This window comes from Malurus melanocephalus, unplaced genomic scaffold (genome assembly GCF_030028575.1).
Source record: "Malurus melanocephalus ecotype Western Australia unplaced genomic scaffold, MMel_1.1 scaffold_138, whole genome shotgun sequence".
In the NCBI taxonomy this organism is placed as follows: Eukaryota; Metazoa; Chordata; class Aves; order Passeriformes; family Maluridae; genus Malurus; species Malurus melanocephalus.
The window spans coordinates 1,229,885-1,253,330 of record NW_026623370.1 but is presented as its reverse complement, the minus strand read 5'-3'; positions in this window follow the sequence as shown (position 1 = coordinate 1,253,330).

Below are 23,446 nucleotides of genomic sequence, written 5' to 3'. Positions count from 1 at the left end.
CCTGCAGAGTCTCACCTGGAGCTCTGCCTCATGCCCACTTCAGGTGTTTGCCCACGCTGTGTTCAGCATCCAGAGTGYGGTTGTGGCCATCACCCCTTGCTGCCCTAGAGGCACTCCTGCAGCCTCATTTCTCCATGACTGTTTGACACGCAGGTTCAAAGGAGCCAAGCTGGGCTTTCACGGGTCAGGGCAGTGTTTAACYCCTGGCAAGCCACCGGAGTGCCTGCAGATCGTTCAGCCCTCCGTCATTTTGACAGGAGGTGATTCCACATGGGCAAACCCCAGAGGCAAGAACATTGCTCATTTTTAGGTGATGGCAGTCAAGAAGCCCCTGGAAGGAGAGTTAAAACTTATGTCCTGCTCSAGTTATAGGCTGGAGAAAGAGGCAGGAGTTTGACAGACTGCGGCCGAGGAAATGTTTATGTGCACAGTCACCATATATTTCCACATCAGGAGCATCCTCAGGAAAGGTCACTGTGCTCAGGAGCTGAATCCTTGCAGCGAAGCTTTACAGGTGTTCAKACAGCTTGTTAACAGCAGGAAACACAGACAGTGTGAGCCCTTTTGTGGCTCATTAAATGCCCAGGTGGATGTGTAAACTTGGGTCTGTGCTCTTTCTGTTCTTGGTCTTTAAAATGAGTGATCTCTATTTAAATCTGTGTATTGTGAATATTTTTTTAATTTCTATTTGAACACTGGATTTTTTCCATCAGGTGGTGTCATGGTAATGGACCCACAGCTAAGAGCTCAGGGTRTAAATGTGAGGCAGCCCTCACAGAAACAAGATATTTGACTGTTCCTGTGCCTATCCAGCCAAGCCAACACCACATTCTGGGGTGTTGAAGACTGTGAAGAGGTTTCTTGACAAAGCTTCATAGTAAAATTTAGAAATCATAATTCATTAATTATGATTAGTGTTGAATAGGTGTTCTTGCCATGRACTATTTACATGGAAAGGAAGCATGAATTTTTGGCACAATCAAGARAAGTCAGGAGAGAGTTCAGTCTGAATCTTTCACAGAACAGCTATTACTTTTGATAAATTTTTTTATTAGAGAAAATCTCACATATTTATTATAGTTCTGGAGTTTACGATATTGCGTTATATTATTGCTTTATATTAGTACTTTATACTGTAATGTTTTGACATTATTGAAACAAATTATTATTTTCTTGCTGGAGAAAACAACTAGTGAAACAAAATGTTTTGGGAGCTCAAAAATAATTTTTTATTCAGCTTTGGCATTGAATGGAAAATCTGAGTGCAGCTTTTCAGAAAAACAAAAATCACACTTCATCTATTGGAATTCCTGACCAGAGCTACTGTAACATTGTACTACATTTAGCCTCAAAGGATTAACAAGCATTTAAATCAAAGCTGACTGAATAAATTCTAATGAATAATTTATTCAATTAATTTCTCTTCTGTTTTCTCTTTACTAGTTTGTCTATCCATACATTGTGGCTAATTTAGTTGTTTGAACTATTTTACTAATAATTTTTGCAAAATATCTGATCAGGAAAAAAAATTAAGTTTATCAGGAAATGTTATTATAATACAGAGTTTGAAAGGGAATTTTATAGTAACATAGGATGTAGATATTCTTGAACTGCTTCTTGCAAAAAGGAGAATATTATCTGAAAACCACAGGTGCTTGAAATAATTTCTATTTTGACATTTGCTGTTTTCATTGCTATTTTTACATATAAGAAAAATAATATGTAAGGGAGTCTCAAGCTATCGGTGGGTGTTCAAAAACAAGTCATGGGACACATTTGATATTCAAATTTTCTTGAATTTTATTTGCATTCATAAGATACACAGCCTCTGTTTATTCTCTGATTGGATGATCTCAACMTTCCAGATTATTTTCTTACGTGACTATTAAATTACATTTTAAGCCTCAACATCCAACAACAACCCAGAATGTTTCAAGGAAAATTTCTGCCCTAAARCCACTCACAGGTGTTTTGCTGTCAGTAAAATTGGAAGGAGAAAGAGTGTGTTTTTTTGAATATATCAGGACTGAAAAGATTTCATATTTAATTTTGCTTGTTGTAATTCCTGAATGAGCCAAAGGTGGTTTTTTTGGAAAGGCACAGAGCAGTATTTTTCAATGTTTAAACTGATTTTACTGAAGCCAGTCTCTGCACATCTGTCCACTCTATTCTCTGTTTTGCTTTCAGGCATGGGGTGGTTTYTTGGGGTGATTTTTGTCCCTGCTCAGTTCCTTCACTGCCCTGGAAAATCTCTCCCAAGCTTTTCCCTCCCAGCAATGGAGAAGTCACCCGGAGCAGGGTGAGCCTGGCTGAGCCACCAGCCATGGTGGTAAAGGAGCACTTCCAGTCCTCAATCTCCAGCTCCCCCCAGCACTGCTGAGCTACATCCCATTGAGGTGGGAGGTGCATGGTAATTAAAACATTATAGATATAAATATAGATATGGATGTTGATGTAGAGATAGACATAGAGATAGAGATATATGCAGGAAGAAGAAAGAAAACCTGTTTCCTCTGTGTCTCAGTGGTGAATTGGTGGTGTGGCACTTTGCTTGGTGGGACTTGTGGGGGTTTAGCAGGTGGTGGAAGGGTCACAATAAAGGCAGCAGCAGTGAGGAATGTGCTTTTCTGCATGGTGGTCATCAGCATCTGACAAATATCCCTAAACGTGAAATTTCTGAAGGTTTTATCTTGCTTCCTACATTTGGTTAAATGAAATGAGATTATATTTTTACTGTCTACACAGATTTTTGATTAATCAATAACACTACATTACTTTAAAATCCAATTTTAATTGGAACTTTTCTGGAAGCTAAAATAATTTTTCTCCCATCTTTCCGTCACCGATGGAAGCGGAAACTCCTCTGTACAATGCTGTACCCTATTCCCACACAGCTGAAAATGGTAGCATGACTCACTGGTGAACAGGGATAAGCTGCAGTGTCCCCCCTGAGGGTCACCACACTGCTCCTGCACCTAGAATAGTTTTGCATCCCTTGGTGTCCTCCCTCTGTTGCAGCTTGACTCCACTCCCTGAAACAGAAATGTTTTCCCTACTAAGACAACTTGTTCTTTTTGCAATCAAAGTTTAACTGCCACAGTGATGGGATTGTGTCCAGAGAAGTCTCTGCCTCTTAGGCAGATCAGGGACAAAGGCCAGAGCCAGCAAAAGGACAGAAATTAACCTTCAGAGAGCATCCTAAGTACAAAGTGTGAGATGYTCACCCGTGCAACTGCTGCAGCAATAACACTTCTTCCTCGGGAATGCTGAGATTTTCAAACACAAGTTTGGGTGACACTGTGCCTAAGAAGCAGCTTTGCATCTGACCAGCAGTGCTCAAAACCCAGGGAATATGTATTTAATAATGCCTTTAAGGGCAAAATATTTGCCTTGGGAAAGGCTGTCTTTTTTCCATCATGTTTGATGGGGGATAAATATAGCTTACACCTGTAGCTTTCTTGACCAAAAGACAAGCCTGAATGCTCTGTGCTGGTGCTTCAATTGATTTTGAAGGGGCCAAGGCTTCCCCTCTTTCTCTGCTTAATTTGTCTGGGCAGGACTCCACGCAGTCTTGGCACTAATTCAATGAGAAAGAGCAGTGTGCTTTAGTAAAAGGAGACTTTAGGATGGTCTTGTCAATGCCAAGGTGAAGGCAAATTAAGTGATTTTGACTGAAGAAATGGCTAAAAACCTTTTCACATACTAGTAGGATGGTTCAGGAAAAGTTAGTAGTTTCAGTGATTAATAAAAACTCACCTCTCATTTGGATCTTAATTAATTCTTCTATTACAGGAATTCCAGCTTTTGCTGTCAGCTGAAAGTGGTCTGACCTTCAAATAAAATGGCACATGCTTTAGAGGGAGAAATATTCCAGACCCTGTTGGTATCATGGCATCATCTCTATGTGCTTTTCAGACATTTGCACATTTCTCTCCTGCCAGTTCTGATAAACACCTTACTCTGAGCAAAATCTGGTCCTTAACAGCTCCGGGTTATTCAGCTGTTGCCTTGTGCTGAATGAATGATGCAGCCCATAGGAGTGGACATTGACTCTGCTCTGGTCATTTTAAATTACATTTTTTTGTGCAGAGTTTAGGCTTACTCCCGATAATCTTTGGCAGTTTGGGATTGAAAGACATTTCTTCAAAGCTTTTGAGTGTCCTAGAATTCTTCACTTTATTAATGTAACATAATAAATAGAGAAAATCAGGACATCCCTTCTAACACCATCAAAGCATTTAATAAGAAATGAAAGGGGATTTCTTTTGTTCCTACAATTATGACTATTGAAGCAAACTGTGGTAGTGAACATTATTTGGTTTTTGATAATTTTGTTATTTGAGAGCAGCTTAGACTGCTGTGCATGCAGTTACAACCCGTTATCACAGGAGAACATAAGGCAGTGAGTGCCACACGAGCAGCAGTCTCAGGCAGGCATGGAGGAAACAGTGATTTTTGTGGGTAAAGCTTTCAATTAGGACAATAAAAATATCTGGCTTATATGCGTCCCTCAGCTGTATGCTTTTAGTGGGTCCTTGGAGGTGTCATTTTGGGGTGAATCTACAAAGACATTTAGGCATGCAGCTCTCATGGGATTCAAAGGGATGTCACTGATTTTGTGGCTTTGTCTTTCTGGGTCTGGTTTCCACCAGATGATGATGCTTCTTCCGTATCCTGTGTATTGCAATTGCAAGCTTTGGACAAAACGTACTTTCTGTCAATGTGTGTCATTTCATCCATTGCCAAAATGGAGCCAGGAACCAAATATGTGGAGACCAAGGATGGATTATACGGTACTGCACAGGTGTGTGTGCACGTATTCATGGGCACTGTCTCTCCAGTAACCTTTTCTGTCCCTGTCCAGCTTTGTTAGTGTCAAGGTAAAAACACTTTCTCTATCTTTCCTGTCTTCTTAAATTGCTTTCCTTACTCTCCATTCTTCATTTTTCATCTGATTTGAATCTAAGCTATGAAGGAAGATGAACATCTGACTTGCTGGAGAGCATCACTCCTGTGAATAAGAACTGTGTTGAAAGATGTTTAAATTATCCACAGAAACAAGTGCTTTTAAAGCAGTTAGATCTGTTTCCTTATGGATTTGACTTCTCATTTTGCATTATATTGCACTGTATAATGTGTAAAAGATACAAAGGGCAAATTGGAGTGCTGTGAATGTGCTTCTGACTATGTGTAATCTCCTATATTATACAATGTGAAATTTGTTAAAAACTTTGACAAAAAATTATTTCAAAACAGGATGACAGAATGACGGAAGTGTCATATGACTGTATGGAAAGGCTATGTCTGCATATTTTAATCATAGCTTTTCCGCAGCTTGCTTTTAAAAGGAAATTCTGGAAAATTTTAGGCAATTTCACACAACCCTTTGGTTTTGATAGAACCGCATGAACAGAATCTGGTTCCATAAATCTTTTCTCAATGAAGTTTTTATAAAACCTTAATTAAAACAYGTTGTCTCTGCTAGGGCTACAGCAAATCAGATAAAAAAGCAATGGCACCCAATATGCTCCTCTAGATGAAATAATTTCCTATTTCATTTACAGTCCTAACGAATGCTTCACTTTCTCYTCATTAAGTCCATATGCATCTCTCTTTGTCCTGGAGATAATATAACTGCTGGCACCGCAGGCTGTGCTTATGCAATTGTTATTTTTAAGACCATAAAGCACATGACACAGTGTTATAGGAGCTGCCCTAATGAAATCAACAGCACTGTCACTGCGCTCACGATCATTTACACCAAAGACTGGTCCAACTGCTGGCACCAAGTAAYGTCTCTTTTGAAATTCAGATCAAATTCTTCCAGAATTTCACATCATGAAAGAAGAAGCCAGTAGCCTCCATTATTTTATTTCTTCTATACATTAATATCTGTCTGAGTATTTTAATTAACAGAGAAAGGAGAAAGTATGTCCAGCCCACCTAACATCTAAGCAGCCAGTGTACTGTGGAAAAAAGAAAATTAAAGAAAATCCAGGCAAAGTTCATTAATCTGAAAAATTGTCAGTCTTATTTCTCTTTGTGTGCTGGTCCTGCTTGCATTCAATGTGTTCACATGAGTGAAAAGGAGATTTCAATCAACAGTTTATGCAGCATGTCCAGTTTTCATGCATTCATGTGCAACCTTTTCTTACCCTGCAGGTACAATAGGTTTCTCAGTGACATATATTTTATTAACTTTTTCATGCTGTGTTTGCATTGAAGTGGTGCTGCCTTTGCCCCCAGGAGTCACATCAGGTGGCAGGCTTTCGAGTTGCAATTTACAGAAATTATCTCCTACAGATGTCCTGGGGAGGATAAGGATCTCTTAGAGAGCGGGGAAACTGTCCCTGCCACTTAGAGAGGTGGTGCCTCACAGTTCGTGAGCAGTATCAATCTCATGGGCCCTTTGCAGCAATTTCATTCTTATACATTCTTCACCACTCTCATCTTTATTGTACTTTTCAGTGGCTCTGCAGGGCTGTGAAGACCCAGGGATTTCTTTTTCAGTAGCATCCATTCAGCTTCACTGCTGCTCCGTAAAACTTTGTCTCTTTTCCTGGGAGTCAGCAAAAAGAGCATAGAGCAGCCAGGAAGAGCAGCAGGGGAAATGGAGAGGTGAGGTAAAAGGGAGCATGACTAGTCAAGTCAAGGAGCCAGTGTTTCTGTCCAGGCTGGTCAGAGGGCCAGCTCTGAGACAAGCGAGAAAGGCAGAGGTCGATCAGCCTACAGTGAAAAASAGCTGAAGAGCTGCAACACCATTTTCCTTAACTGGGGATCTGATCAAAAGCCTGCTTAGTTCAGTGGAAAAAGACTTCCACTGAGATCAGTGGATTTTAGATCTGGCCTCCAAATGCGTTCTATCTTTGGTAATTAAAACAGCTTTTGCTGCTGCCTGTTCATCTCAGCATCACAGATCCCACGATCCTGTTACGGAAGAAATGGACTTGCTTCTGATAACAGGTGGAGTGGTGGCAAGGAAGCTCCTACTCCAGAATCTGGCCTCTAAACCTTTTATTATTGGTAAAGATGTAAGGGGAAGAAAAAAATCCAGAGCGGTTCTCAATCTCTTGGTGAAGCAAATCTCCAGCTTAGTGGCTGCAAAACAAATGCTGTTCATTTGGAAACACCATGAAACAGAAGTCTGGAGCTTTGTTATTGCCATTGCTTCTTTGGTCCAAACATCACCAGGAATATTATTTTTAAGTGGAACAATTTGAGACATGAGGTCTACATCTGAATCCAGACTTCAGTGAGCAGGACCCAGAGATATCATTTATCCAAGCCCAGTTCTGAGTGTCTTCCCTGGCTGTTGCAGCGTCCCAGACCATGCTCACCCATCACACTCAGTCTTGCCTGACAGCAAGCAGCACATTTTGAATGCTTGTGTGATACTGAGCAGTAACAAAGCTCCCAATTGTTAACAGCAAGAGAAGGGGTCAAGAGTGTTTATTTTGGTGTTCCATCCACATCTTTTTATGTATCCAAGGTTTTTATGTAGATATTGGCAGACAGCTGAAGGAAACCCACAGCTCTTTCTACAAAGTGAGAAATTACAGAGAATAAGTCTGGGGAGTACATTAAGAAAACATAAAACAGAGCAAAACCCTATTRCAAACAAAATACTGCCCATCTTTGCCCTGACCATAGAGAAGTGAAGAAAATCTACCCTTTTCTTCCAGCCATAGATGTTTTTCCTATGAGCTGCAACTAACACTTTACAGTGCTCAAAGATATAGCTGGGCATGGAACAGCTGGAGAAACCAAGGGAGACCCCAGGGCTGCATTGCCACATCCCTGCAGGAGATTCCTGTTGCATAAAATATTCCAGCGATCAAGCAGCAATTGCCAACTTGTCAGCCTGAGGGAGAGCTCTGTCAGTGAAAGGCAAGCACTGCTCTCCTGGAAGGAAATCTGCAGCTCTCTTGCAGGTAAATAGGCATTGCTGCTCTGCCACCTGTGGCATTGCTGGGCTTGGTGGGATGYTGAGCACAATGAGGCCATGCTTTCAGCTATTCATGGGCATTTTACCCATATTTTGCATGTTTTCTTCTCTTCCCCTACTTGTCTATCCCTCCCTCACAGTAAAAACACTGCTGCTTGGTGTATCCTGGAGGGAGCCGTCTGTTTCAATTACCGTGGCAGCACTACATCTCTGCTGATAACAAATAGCCATTGTGCTCCTGGCCTCAGGAAAAGGCACTAGAGGGAATTGTGCCTCTGGTTTGCAGGCAACAGCTCAATTTCCTAATTTGTTTTCRATATTCAGAACTTCACCTATGCCCTCTCAATTTTCTCTGCCGTCTACAGTCCAAAGAAGAAGGCGTTGATCTTACTTATTTAAGGATCCCAGCTTTCCAGGGAGTACAATGAGGCTTCATATGTCCCACTGTGAATAAGAACAYCACAAATTAGCCCACCTTCATGTTAGTCAAACATGCTGCATTTCACAGGAAGATCCTGTTCTGTGCAAGATAAATGAAGCCTCACTATGACCTAGGAAGGCGAGAGATCCTCTGGCTCCTCTGTGTACAGACAAGACAGCAAGAGGTGAGCTGACCCGTCCAGGGCAGCAGGTAACAGATCACGAATTTGAAAGCCTCTTCGTCACCCCCAGGCCCACAAATTTATGCATGTAAGTCTCTCTTCTGTTGTCTCAATTTAAGTGGTTGAACTTGACGGGTCAGCATGAGCAGAGRTATAAAACAACACAAGAAAATGTCTGTGTTATGTTTACTGATGTGTGCTCGAAGTCATACTTACCAGATATCCTGTGTTAGGATTTCCCTGTACCACTGGCCATAATTCTCCATGTGACAACCTGTAATTTCTGAAAACACTACTTTTGCTTCTATTTTTAAGTCCTCTTTCCTATAATTTTCTTCATGGTTATCAGGGCTGGATAGTTTTGTAGGAGAGCAGTCAGAGTGAGAGAAAACAGCAGTATGGGAGAAAAATGGCAGTGACAGCAAACTTCAAAAGGTTTGGAAGTTCAGGCAGAGGTGCAAGCTTATCTGAACCTCTTTGGTGTGGAAATTGATATGGGAATTTCACAGAAAAAAAAACCCTTGACTTGCTTGTAAGACATCTGGCAGATCAGAGCTTCAGCTGGGTTTGAAGTAACTTGAGAGTGACCTTTCCAGCTCTGTTTCCACATTTTGCSTTCCTGTGCACAGCAAATGAGAAGTGGCAGAAACACACGACAGCTTTTGGTATCTGGGGGCAGGCTCCCTGTTTGCCCATCCTCTGTCCTTTGTCATCGACATGTTTAAGGGCCCAGGCTGCAAACAAGAAAATGCCCAGCCAACCAAAGTGTCCTTTTTAAGCTCCACAAGAATGTTTCTGGARGTTGGGAGGGGGAGTATGCAGAGGTGAATAATTATTTTACATGAGCAACTTGATTTGTATGGGGATCAACTGGAAACCTCACAGTGAGGAGGTGATATCAGGATAAAAGCTAATGTGGAAATGTGCACGATGAATTCCCCCTGACATACATCCCATGCCACTTCAGAGAAATTAATGGCTTGCATGAATTGTAAAAAGAATACAGATGTGGGGCTTTTGTTTTTATGCAAGTCTACAAATTCCTGATGCTGTGATTGTCGCCCTTGATATGAAAGTTGCATGTTGTGATTGAGTGGTTTTAGCTCTCCTTAAAAAATCTCATTAATCACTGATTTTACATGTGTATAATTATTCTGCTGGAAATCTCAATCCATTTTTTTTTCACTGTGAGAGTCAATAGTTAGAGGGCTGTCAGATCTATTCATTATAAAGCACTATTGTTAAGAGTATATAACCAGGCTGTAAATACTTGTTCTAATCTAAAAAAATTGCACAGAAAGGGTCTGATAAAGGAGGTAAATTTAAAGAAAGAAAAACAAAGGAAGATTAAAAAAAAAAGAGAAAAATCCATATTGTTGTTTTTAGTTACATGTCGTTTACTGAAGGTAGTTGGAGGCACCCACATCTGCAGGCTTGGGATGAGCACAAAACTGTGGTGCTCCTCTCCTTCCTGCCAGCAGAGGGAAAGAAACGGCTGCTGTTATTCCCTCCTCCTTCAGATACTGCAGATGGTTTTCTGTCCCAGGCGAACGGCAGTGCAGCTCCTGATGCCAAAGTCKGCGCTCCAGGCAGAGGTTTCTGTGCCACGAATGCCTCTCTAGCAGGTGCCTTTAACCAAATCCAGGTCTACTCTGTATTTTGTACAAAAGGTGCAATTTTGATGCGTGGGAGGTTTCATTRAACAATGTCATGGTCCCTTCTGCTCTGAAACTTTGCAGGAAGGTAATCCAAACGCAGCCCCACACCAGCTCCTGGCAGGAAGACTGCTGCAGCAGAAAATGCCAATAATTTGGGCCAGACTGCCACCCCATTCCTTGCAGGTGGGTTTGGTTGGAGGAGCCTGGTGTCCTTCCCAGCCCCCTGTCCTGGGCTGTCTGTGCAGGCAGTCTGTGTCTGCATACACAGATGAAATAGGAGCAGGAGCTTGGGCAGGGAGAGTGCCTGTTTAAAACATTCTGGCGTATGCCTGGGTCTGCCTGCAATCTGGGGCAATTTTTGACATCCTCAGGACTGCCTCCACAGCTCTGGGACTCACATTAATTTTCTAGCAGAGGGTAGAAGTGTGTTTCTATGTGGAGAAACAGTTGCTTGGATGGTTAAGGAGGCCAGGATGATAAAACATTTGAGTCCCATCCAGCAGTGGGAAGATGGAGGAGCTCAGTCCCAAAGCCCTGAACACCTCCACCTCCACTGCCTAGTGTGGAAGAGAGTAGTCATGCTGAAAATAACTTTCCCAATTTAGACAGAGAAGTCTCTGGTGTTTCCCCTCACTCTCAGAAAAGTAGGCACGAGTGGAACAAGTCAAGTGAGGGGAAATCTCCAGCTTCTCAGCACGCWGTTTCTGACAGGTGTGGGGCTGCGTGTGTCTGCTTAGTAACCACAAAAATGGTTTGTACAAAACATTAGACATTTCAAAACAGAGTTGTMATGGCTGGAGAAGCACCTTTTGCATAACTGAATTACTGCAACTGCATAAGCAACTCCTTGTGATAATAATATTTTTAAATGGCTCATGGTTCTGAACAGAGCAATAAAGCACATCAACAAATACTTGGGAAAACAGCCGTATTTATGATCCCAGCTAATGCCCCAGCTGCCTGTCACCATGGCACACTGTGTCTCCAGGAGCTGTGCAAATGGAAAGGAAGACAAAGCAGCCTTCTGTAGCCAGGCACTGGATTAAAAACTCCCTGAAAATTTTCTGCTTMTTTCTGTGGGTGTTTCTGCTATACTAGACAGAATCTGAGCACCAAAGTAACTCAGGTTTGTCCGGGATATTTAAAGGACGGGGTTGGATACAGTGTGAGTGCACTAGGGCTTTAAATCTAGGTGTTACAGAATGCTCCAGAACTTGAAGGCAATGGTTCTTGAAACCCCCAGGCATGCAGTAGAGGAGGAAGGAACTCTTCAGTGCCTCCCCCCAGTCCTTGAGCTCCACAAGATAATCCCTGTATCCAAACACCACTCACAGTGGCCACAATGTTGATCAGTTTAGGAGTGTGCAGAGTCTTTGAGAGCTCCAGAATCACACAGTCTGGAGGGAAGGGCTCTGGGGRCATCTTACCTCCCAGCTGAGCCTGCTGCAGTCAGACCTGGCTTCTCTGGGCTTTATCCAGTCAGAAATTGGAAACCTTCCAGAATGGAGCCTGCACAACCTTTTTGAATAATCTGCTCCAAAGTCTGACTGTCTCATGGYGGAAATGTTTCTCCTTATATCCTGTCTGGACACTCACTTACTCATTTTATAGCCATCRTCCAGTCTCTGATCACACATCTCAGTGAAGAACCTTCTTCCATCTTCTCAATAACCTCTTTGTAAGTACTGGCAAGCTGCTCCTSGTCGGTTGTTTTTTTTTCCTTTGGGGTGAATGAGTCTTGTTTCCTCAGCCTTGTCTCATGCAGCAAGAAGGATCYTGGTAGCCCTCTGCTTAGTTCACTCTGTTGGTCAAAATTCTTGTGTCTGAGGACACAAAAGTGGACAGAATAATTACCATGTAGGCTGACCAGTGCCAAGTAAAGAGGAATGAAATTGCATTGTTATTCACCGTTCTAAATTCAAAGAGACTCTAGTAGGAAATATTTTTAGTCCTTTGTGATTTAACATTTAGCTCTACCCTGAAATCAGAGTGAAGCCCAAAAGAATCCATGAACTACTTTTTTTTTTAAAACCTTCCTCACAGCGATGCTAATAAAAAATTGCTGAAGATGTAAAAAGGACTCAAAATCATAGTAGTTCACCGACTGCAATTAAAAAATTCTTATCTTTCATTTCAGCTCTACTGGTTTGTTCGTGCATCAGAGACCGTGGGTGTGAGCAAGCATCGCAGGTAAAGATGTCAGCTCTGAGCTATTTTGGGGAGCGGGCATTCTTGCCTCAGGACATCTGAGGGAAGGGAGCAGCCAGCCCAGAAAGGCATGAAGAAATAGGATGGCCTAGGGATTTCCAGACGAGGACTCTGAAGGTGTTTCTGAGTGCTGTGTTGCTAGCAGAATYGTACCTTTCCAAGGGGGATATTAAACACGGCGCTGCTCGGCTTCTAATTCACMTTGGTGAGTTGGAAGGCTTCCTTGTGCAGCTGCTGAAGCCTTCCCTGGCACTGAGACTGCTTCCTCAGGAATGGCAGAGACTGTGGCAGTCAGTAATACCTCACAGACCAGCAGAAATATTAATATATTTTAATATATGTGTATTTGAAAAATGGCCAAAGCTGAAAGACTCTGACTTTATTACCCAGACTTTCAGTGAGGTTTTTAACTTTTAATCCTCCAGGCAATAATTCCCCCATCTTTTTGCTTCTAAAATCAGATTTAATTTTAATTTTTTTTGAGAATAAATTGCTGTAAATCTTTGGAGAGTCCTCAGAAATGTGATGGCTGCTGTGTCAGGCATTTTGGTTGTAGGAATTCTGCAGGTGAGTCGATGGAAAATAACCTATTGCTTGCTTTTATTAACCATTGCTTGATTATTTTTTTTTCCTAAGAGGCCTGAACTATAACTGGTCACAAGATGGTGTTTCATCTAGGCAGAGATTAAGCCAAAAAAGTGTCAAAAGTAAATAGCTAACCCACTGGGATAATGTTACCTTAATATTGTTGAAGGATTTGAATATATTTTGTGAGACGGCGTTTTTGTATTTCTTCCCATTCTCACTCCTTTGTTTTGAATGCAGATGGGTTGCACGAGCTTTGCTTTAACTCACAAAAGCTTTCTGAATCTAAAATGAAGCATTTCAAAATTTAAAAAAAAGGCAAAGTCAGAAAGACTGAGACACAAGCAGCCCTCTCAGAGAATGCAGTTTGGAATTGGTGCTATAAGAGGTGCCAGAGCTGAGGGAGAAGAGCGTGTGCACAAAATTCCCTGCGTCACTAAATATGACTTTCAAAACCTCATAATATCTTCTGTAAAAGCTACCATCCTGTCAAACATTKTTGCAGTTGATCTCTTTGTGGCTGAAACTATAAAGAAAGCTCAAATAAAGTCGCAACTATTTTTGCTTTAAAAAAAAAGCCACATCCTTTTCCTTTTGTCTCCTTGTTCTAAACCCCTGGCTGTACAGCATTTGATCAAGCTTTCAAAAAGACAAAACAAAATTTTCCCTCAGGCATAGAGCAGTCTTGGGAAGTTTTGGCTCAAGACACGGATATTTCTGAGAAAATGAAAATAAGATCTCGGAAACAAAAATGAAAATAAGATCTCTGAAACAAAATCTTACAGCAGCCATAACCATGCATCGCTATGGTGGTTTTAATTATTACATGGCAAAATGCATTTAGATATCTAGAAAAGCTGGGGGGTCGATATTGCTGCTGGAAGACTGGAATGGGGCTGGTAGCTGTGATAAGGACAGCGGAGCCCAAGAAAGCACGGCTGCTTTTCCACCTCCGTGTCAGGATACGGCCATGCAGCAGCTGGCAGGCAAAAAGAGGTGCTTTTGTGTCTTTTGTAGCCTCCCTGCTAAATCCTCCTCCAAAGGGAAATGCCGGAGAGGGAATGCAGCTAGAGTGCTCTTTCTCAACGTCATTCAGGCACAGCGCTCAGTCCTGAATTCAGAGTGGGTGTTTAGCCATCAAAAGGRTATTTCATACCTGTCTTGACCTGTTTAGCTGCAGGTAATCAGGCAGCCTGCTGCTCTGYGTGTGTGTGTGAGCCCACACCTCCTTTGGACAGTTACCTGCTAATAGCCAGGCCTGAGCTGACAGCACGAGGTCATTAATGCCTATTAAGCTTTTTGRCAACTCTGACCTGTGTCTGATTTAAATCAGGGGGTTAGAAATGATAGCTGACCACCTACACGACCTTCTGCCAAGCAGTTATATCAGTATGTAATATATCATATTTTCCCAGCTGAATATGTTCTCTCATTTCTGTGTTATTCTGACACTATTTTCTCACCATTGTCTACCTGTAATTTTCTTCAATAAACTGGCAAAATTACTATGTCTCTCTTTTTCAAGGCTTGAGTAGGATTCTTCAAACAGATGTTAAGCACTAAAAATAGCAAGGACTAATGATAAATAATTGGGATTATCTGAATGAGAGAAGGTAAGAAATAAAGGAAATAATTTAAGGGGAAAAACTTGTATTACCATCAATAGGAAAAAGTGAAGTAAGAAAATAATCACAGAAGATGTGCTTGGTATTCTTGAGGTACCCTGACCCTGAACCCTGATACCAGGCATATGTCTGATGTGCAGTTAACACCTGTTTCAGGTAAGGCTGTAGAGATTTTGTTGTCCATAAGGCAATCTCAAAGGTAGCTTTGCTCTATGTTTTATGTATATAAAATGTTGGAGTCATTCAGGTTTAGAAGCAGGAATGCCTGGCTTAAATGTATCACTCCCCTTTTCTCTAAGCTCTGAAGTCTGATCTTTGCTTTTACAAGGAGCACAACAAAATCTCACTCCTTGCCCTTTCCATTTTGTGTGAAGGTAYTTGGGCTGCAGTAAACTCATTATTTTTGTCTCTGTGCCAGTAATGGAGCTACAGGCATCAGAAGAAGTGATTGTATGTGACCAGCTTCCCTGCACCATTCTGCAATTTTCTCTGTGTAGGACATGCAGTGGATGGCACAATTGATGTCTTAGAACAGAGCAAAGCTGTATCATGAAACTTTAATGTCATAGTCCCTCCTCAAAAGCTGTACCTTGACACCTTAATAATTTTTGCTTTTTTTTCTCTTCAGTTTTTATAATTAGGTTGTCTGGTACTTAATGAGTGTTCTCAGTGTGGTTTCCCCTGCCCAGCACGGAGCAGGTGAGAAAGTCCATCACCCTTCCTCACCATGATCAACTGGCTTTATCCATAATTTACAAGCAGTGAACAATTTACTGTCCAGTTGTGTTCTTCCTGAGTGCCTAAAATAGTTTATTTGGGATTTCTCCTTCTTGAAACCCTTTGCTTGGGTTGTGTTAGTAGGGGTTAGTGCAGGTTTTGTTTAACAGTGAATTTTCTTTTGTTATTTCACACTTGTAATTTTCTAGATACATATGTATTGCTGTATTTTTTTCCCTTTTCTCTCCTGTTCCTGAGTGTGCACTTTGCAACATCTTTTGCATGGATAATGAAGGTATTACTCAGAGTCAGAACTGGAAGGAACCCTGTGAACATCTTGCTCCTGCTACCTCATCAGTCWCTCTGCTGCAGTTTTGTGCAGGGCTCCTTATCTGTCTCCCTTCTGCTGTTGCTCTTCCTGTAGGTCTTTATTAAGCAAATTTTTTATGCTTGTTGGTGAACTTTGAGAATGCAAGCAAGCTTGTCTTTTCATGCAGTGGTTGCTCAAAACTGACCTGGGAAGATTTAAGCATGCGCCTAAGTGCTGCTGAAGGGAGGCTTCTGTTCCAATTTAATTACTTTCATCCCTTACCTTTTGATTCTAGTCTTCTATGTATAAAACATCAATAACTCCCTCTAGAATGGATTCTTTCTTTATCCCACGTCACTTGTTGCTCATGTTTCCAATGCCCTCTTGAAGTTTTCTAATAGCTCTTTTTGTACTGCTCGGTCGATTATTTTACTGGAGATTGAAGATAAAAGTGCTGGGCAGTAATTGCCAAGATCATTCTTCCTTCTGTGTAAATCAATACTATATTTGCTTTATTTCCAGCCTTTGGGACTTCCATAGTTCTCCATGACTTTCAAAAATAATTGCCAATGGTTCAGTAAATTAACTGACTAATTCCCTCATCACCTGAGGATGAATGCAACCAGAGCAGCCGAACTGTATGGTGGATATTCAAAATTTCCAACCATTCCTGGAACCTGCACTACAATAATGGCTATTCGGATAGGATTTTCATTACTTCCCAATTGTTACAACTTTCTTTTTTTTTAGAATTTTATTTGGGGATAAAAAATAGGGAATAATCTGCTCTTGGAAGAAATACTATTTTTTTCATCTTCCTCTCACTTATTAATGAAACTACTTTCTGGCTGGCTTTCCTTTCCCCTACAGGACATTTGTGAAAACCATTCTTATTCCCCAGTACTGCTTGGGTTAGCATAAATTCAGCTAGGTTTCTCCTGTCCTTGTCATTTCTCTTCTCTCCTATTTTCTCCAATTCCTTTGCTATTTGCTGCTGCTCATTTCTGGGTTTCTGTTACCTCTGAGCGAAGCAGCTTGCACYGCTGTCACTGACCTATTCCTACAAATAATTGGAAACATAGCTGGGCCAGAAGGATCCAATCCATTACTGAATTCTCTCCCATTTCTCCCTCTCTGACCTGGTGTCCTCATACCTGAATTTTTTCACTGTCTTTTATTTATCAGCAACGGAAGAGGAATAGCTTTAAGGGGATATTTATGACTGTCTTCCCGAGACACTTCTCTTTTTCCAAGAGAGAGGTAATAGGCAGGTGCCAGCATTAAGCAAGCCCCTTGTTTCTGGTTCCCCTGAGGTCACAGCAGAGACCCTTGCTGGAGGTGGCTGGCCATTTTCTCTGTAATTTGTCACTGCAGCCTCCACCAGTGTGTGATGTTSAAGCCCAGAGCGCTTCTGTTGTTGTCTCTCTCTCTCGTGCACTTGTAAGGGCGCTGACTTACATGACCTAGCAGGACCTTTCCATCTTTAACTTTTGGAAAATGGTTTACCTTTTACAGCAGCGCTCTCTGACTTGTTCATTTCTTGGTCGTTTCTTTTCCCAGAGGCTCAGTTTTATATTTCCCAGGTCTCAAAATGCCCTYGCTTTAATAAATGATGGCAGTTTACAAGCTGTGCTTTGGACACTCTTCTGGTTGCGCTTGAAGTATTTCTGAATAGATAATTGTCAAAATCTCTTCACAGATTTAGGGCAGATTTTTTCCTGTCATTGTGGTACCAGCTCTCAAACTCATCTCTGCAGCTTACGGAGTGGGTCGTCGTGTTGTGCTCGGAGTCATGTAATGTAATGTAGTGTGGCAGGCAGCTCACACAATCTGTTTCTCATTTGAAGCTGCTGCTACCCTAGAACCATGATTTTAAGGAAGAAAATTGTTTATTTTCTTTGATGTTGTTTCATGCTCATATGCCTCTATTTTGTCCATTTTCCTCATGGTAGAAGCTTATTTCTTTGCTCCAGTGACCAGATATTCGGACATGAAAATCATGTTACCATCCATTGTCTTAGAGAAAGTGCAGGAAAAAGGTCTGAGGGACACCACCATTATTTTCTTTCTTAGCTTTTCTACCACAGGCATTTATTACTGTGTTCCTGCTTTCCCACTGATTGTCTATGATACAGTTTTCTGAAAACATATGGATAAGACTTCAGAAACATATTACAGGAAATATTAGAAGTACCGTCTTGCTACTAAATTCATAATTATCCTTATTTTGAGAATACTTTATAAAGAACAAACATGATACCACAGATGGTGTAGTTGAAAACAAGGTGCTTTATTTAAAAAAAAAAAAAAAAAAAAAAAAAAAAAAGAAAAGAGAAAAGGACCCCTCACCATTTTATTTCTACAGTGTCTGGATTTTTCTGCATAACCACCATCACCCTGCTGCTCCAGGAGCCTGATGCTTCCCTCACCATATTCCTGTGTAATGCATGTTATGCACCGTACTCTGACAGAAGCAGTTCATGTCCCCAGCTAAACCTTTCCATGCTCACAGATGTTTCATCTCACACTGTTTAAATTTCACCATTACTCGAAAGAGGAATCTGAGCATCTCAGGGCCCTGGTAAAGGGATTRCTGTGACTGTCCCTGGTCATGCTGCCTGGTCTCTGCTCTTCAGCTGCTTTGTGAGCAGAGTCCATTCACATTAGGTGAGCATCTGTGTTGCCCTGGAAAAAAAGTGAACAAAGTTGTCCTCTTCTTCCTTGCATGATTGAAAATATTTTTATGTGTGGAGGAAATTCACACTAAACCCTAAAAAAATCTAATGAAGGCCCAGCTTGTTAACACAGTAGGTGACTTGCTGTAGTTAGTGGCAGCATCTTTTTCTTGCAGGCAATTTGCTCACCATGACTTTGTTCTTTGTTCCCTGCTGTCTCATAACATCAAGAATAGAGTCCCAATTAATATTTSCTGTATTGCCTCACATTCAGCCATCAGTTAGGCTTGAAAACTGCCTGTTCTTTGGGCACTCCCACTGGAAATGTATGAGATATTTTGGAAGATGGTCAAGGAAAGGGAAGGTCCTCAAAAGTTTAATGGCAAACAGAGAACAAGCAAACACTGTCATTGGGTAAATACCTAGGAGGATGCATACCAYGAGCCTGAGGTTTGCCTCTGTGTGCAGAGCTGCTGAAGACACCCCTGGCATTTGTTCCTAGTTTCTAGTGTCTTTGATGCTAAAAGGATGATGAAAAAGATGCAAAGAAATTTTACAAACAAACCAAAAAAGAGGACAATATGAACACAAAAGGTATCTTCCTCTAAGAGTTCAGTTATCCAAGAGAAGTTTAGGAGTCGGCTTGGACATGGTCCCTTGATAACTCTTTGAGGAGCAGGCTGACTGCAGAGGGCTCTTAAATTTTGCAGACAGAATTGTTAAGAAGCCCCTCAGATATGGGAATGTTTGACTGAAGGCTGAGCGTGATGGTTTCACAGGAGGGTTGTGAAGGCCCCGGGGACTGTTCCTGGTTCCACAGCCCTGACAGGAAGATGTGTCCCCTCCTGTAGGTCACGGCAGAGGAGAAGGTGGATGTGTTTTGCCAGCACCAAGCTGGTTGTTGGCTGTTTTCCCTTTAGACATTGCCATCCATTTGGGAGTCACTCCACAGCCAGCCAAATCTGCAGCTCAGGGGGGATGCATTCATTCAACACTYCCTCACTGACACTGGGTCTGCTTGTCTCTCACTCTGTAACACACAGAAGTGTGTCATATTTAATTTTGTCACATCTATGCCCATCTTCCCAAATCTTGTAGCTGTGGGCTGCCTGAAAGATAACAACTCCACACCAAATGTAGGTGATTTGCCAAGACCAATGATCAGACAAAGTGTTCAAAAGTGAAGAAGKGCAGGCAAGCCCTGGTGGTTCAGACTTTGCTCTAGTCCTGTTATTTAATGAGAAGATTCCTCTTCATTTGCTCAAAAAATATTTTCTGTTGCACCACTCTTCAGAAAATAATTTCTTTTATTTTCTGTCTCACAGCAGGTTATATGGCTGCATTTGTTTTCAGTCTTGGTCTGACTGCAAATCTAAAATATGGTTCTTTGTTCTTTTCAAACAAAGCAAAAATTCCTCTGAGCAGAATTTGAAGAAAGTGGTCTGTCTTCTTTGAAATATAGTTTTGAATGATTTTGCATGTTTTAAATTGTATAGGAAAATGTTAACTGAAAAGTTTCTTTTGAACTGGCTCTAGAACCTTGGTAGGAGTTGGGACTTTTATTAGTCCAGGTAATGAGSAATAATAATAGTGATAATGAAACTTTTGAACATTTAAAATAGRTTCTGTGACAATGTGCTGGTCAAATGTGATGTATTCAAATCTAATACAGTTTTAATTCTTGAGCTATATAAGAATCCAGTTTTGAGATGACATGCCATTCTGAGATAATCTTCCCTGCATAATGAGTTGYGAAATTTAGGCTTTTCTAAATGTCAGTTACTGAATTTATAATTTTCTCTTGGAATTTGGACACATCAGAAGAGCAACAAATAAGAGAGTTACCAAGAGTAAGAGACCTGTTAGTACATAATTTTAGGTGCTTAAACCACCAAATATAAGACACACAACTTCCCAAGGTTGAAACATAATTTTTTTTTTTAATTTATCAAAATCAGATGGCTACATTTGGGATCCAAACACAACTAGAAACGTGTAGATCTCAGCAGAAACCCAATCTTCCAGATATGGGACAGGCTGTGTGTTTTTGTTTAAACAGCATGACAACTTCTAGCGTGGAGTTACCAACAAACCCACTTATTTCATTTCTTGRCCTAGCAGTTTCAGATATGCCCAGCAGAGAGCTCTTTGTCTCTAAAACTCTCTGTTTCTAAGGAATGTGCCCCAGAAAACTTTAGCATGAAGAAAACACACATGAGATAGGAAAGGCATACTATAATAGAGCAACATTCCAGATCAGGCTTAAGCCAGCAAAAAGAAATTCACTGAGTTATCATGCTCTCATCTCTCATCTAAGCTCCATTATTGACACAATTAAAAATTTAGATAAAAAGGGGCCACTGAAATCTGGAGGTTCAAGGATAATAGAGGATATTACATAAAGTCAGCTGAAACTAGTGTCTAATAAATCCATTATCACTCACTTCTTTTTTTTTMTTTTTTTTTTTTTTTAAATTTTTGTTTAAGACTAGGACTCAGGTAAATCACATTTATAAGTAATTCTCATTTTATTTACAAAAGATTTTCTGAAGAATATCTTGGAAATTTGCTGCAGAGATTCTCTGCTGGCTGCCAATACAAAACTGTAGGTAATAGAAAGTTCCCAGTCAAACTTTCTATAAAAATGAAATGGAAGAAAAAGTTCAGATTCTGGAACTTTATATGTAAAGTACAACTCTAATCTTAAATATTTCTCCTAATAATTCCATAATTCCTGGATTAAAATTTGCTTAGCTTGCAGAAAAAAGATTAGATACTTCCCTGCAAATAATGATAAATTATTCACTTCTCTTCTTGCTTATGAGTTGTTCACAGACCTGTATTTATGAAGTAATTTGTAGTCTCTAGCAATTTTTAGTCTCTCCTTGCTGGGAAACCCAATCAAATATTCCTCAGCAGATTTTCTGCAGACTTCATTGATTCACTCCTCATGCTGAGCAGGCCCTGAGTGGTCATTTAAGTTTCAGTGTGTGGTCTCAGATCACTGAACGGGTGATGGCTGGTTTTGATYGTGTGATAGAGGATAATTCCGTAGGGAGAGGTATTTCCCATGTACAAGTGTTCTGGCTCCTGGGCWAATGCAGGATTTGCAAAAAAACAGCTCAAATCTCTCTTAGCATCAATATGCCAATGCTCAGCCAATCAGGGGCTTCAGGAGAGCAGACAGAAAGCTGCACGGAGTTGAAGAATCCACTGAATTCACTCCCATCCTGCTCTAGTCCCGTTCTCCACTTCTGATCAAGGAGAGAAAATGGAGGCTCAGTCTCTTTCTGCTTGTTGCTCTAGAGCTTGTTGGGAAATGATTCAGCTGAATGCTGCCACGACAATAATCATTATCAACTTTACACGGTACACCAGCAAGTTACTTTTCTTATGGAAAGCCTCACTTCACCACTTTTTATCCGTCTCACCCACGGTCTCTGCCTGAAGGCTGTGATTCTCTCTGAAACRTATCAGTTTGGTTCCCTGGCCAACTGAGAAAGTTAATTAGCTGTTTTCTGCTTTTCTGTGCTTGTGCCTTTTTCTGTGACAGAGAGTGAACAAATCTGCAGCCAGAATTCGGATGCCTAAGCCATAACATGAGCATCACGGTGCTGCCAGCCATCCTTGTGCAGTGCTTCTCCACACAGGAGCAGGCTGGCCACTGAAACTTAAGCTTTGTCATCTTCCCTCCTTGATGCCACCCAAACCTGAAAAGCTGCAGAAGACCCTTGGGAAAGCAGTTCTTGACAGTTTGGAGTAATGCAGAGCTCCCTGTGYACATCCCTGCCATTGCCTGGTGTTGAGGCTCTCGCACTCCCAGATGGGATGGGCACGGGGTTTGCTCCATATTCCAGGAAGGCTGCAGCTAAAAAGGCTGAGGAGTAGGAGAAGCAAACAGCAGGTGAGAGCAAAAGGGGGCTGCTAGTCCCATGTGAGGGTTCCATACTCAGGAGATGCATGAGTCACGTGTTTTACCACAGTTGCAGAATTCTGACAAGTTCCAGTGAATTTGTGGCGCTACTGATAAAAAACAGTAGTTAGCAAAGACCGACTACTTTAGAGTAGTCTAAAAAAAAAAAAAATGAATGGTTTTTCAAGCCTCTGAATTTGCTCATAATCTGAATTTGATCCCTGCCAACAAAGATCAGATCTTGCTGGTATTAATGTGGGATGCCATTAATAKCTGAGGAGAGTTTAATAACACCAGAACATATTCATAAACTGATCCTCAGTGATTTGTGCAGGCATATCTCCACCTATCTAACATATCCATCTGCCTTTCCACTCTAGGCAGGCTCTTCCTCTGAATTTGTGAACACATCTTGCAGCGGTCCAACAGCCCCCTTTTTCAGCGGCATAGAGCAGTCATGGTACCCAGAAGGAAAAAATACACTYGGAAAGGTTTGTATTCCAATTCCTGATTTCATGGAATATTCTGAAAGTTGTATTATCTATTCTGCCTGAGTGGCAGCTGCTTATAAGCCTTGAGGGAGAAATATTAAATATCACTTTCTCTTTCATAAGAAAGATGATCTTATTTATCTGATCTGGGTTTTATTCTGTGCTTTTTATACATCCTAAAGCACTAAACACAACTTCAGTGCTCCAGAAGTGTTCTGCCCTGTGCCTTTGAATCAGCCCACTCTACTAGGCTTGCCACATGTCTGACATTTCAATGGCATTTTGTTCTTACATGGTAATTGAGATCTCCAAAGTCCTCTAACAGAACAGGGCCCAAATTCATCCCCTGYAAAAATGATTGGCTGTACCAGTGATACCCTAGCTACTCTTCCCAWCATTCCTGTAGGATATGTAGCATTACCAAGGAGCAGGTCAGAAAATTTAACATTTAAACCACAAAGATTCAAAATGTTTTCATATCGTGCATTCAAGTGATCAATCTTCATATCATGACCCCAGTTTTTCAGTTTCAAATCTGTTGCATAGGTTCTCTCCATTTTTCTCAAACACATGACTGAGAATGAAAGAGAATGGYGTCACCAACTTGTTCACTGTCATGAACTTATTTGGTTAAAACTTACAGTGAAAACAATCTCCCAGAGAAGAACATAGGCAAAAAGGAAGCTGTAAGGAAAAAAAAGGGTTTGATCTGTGTTT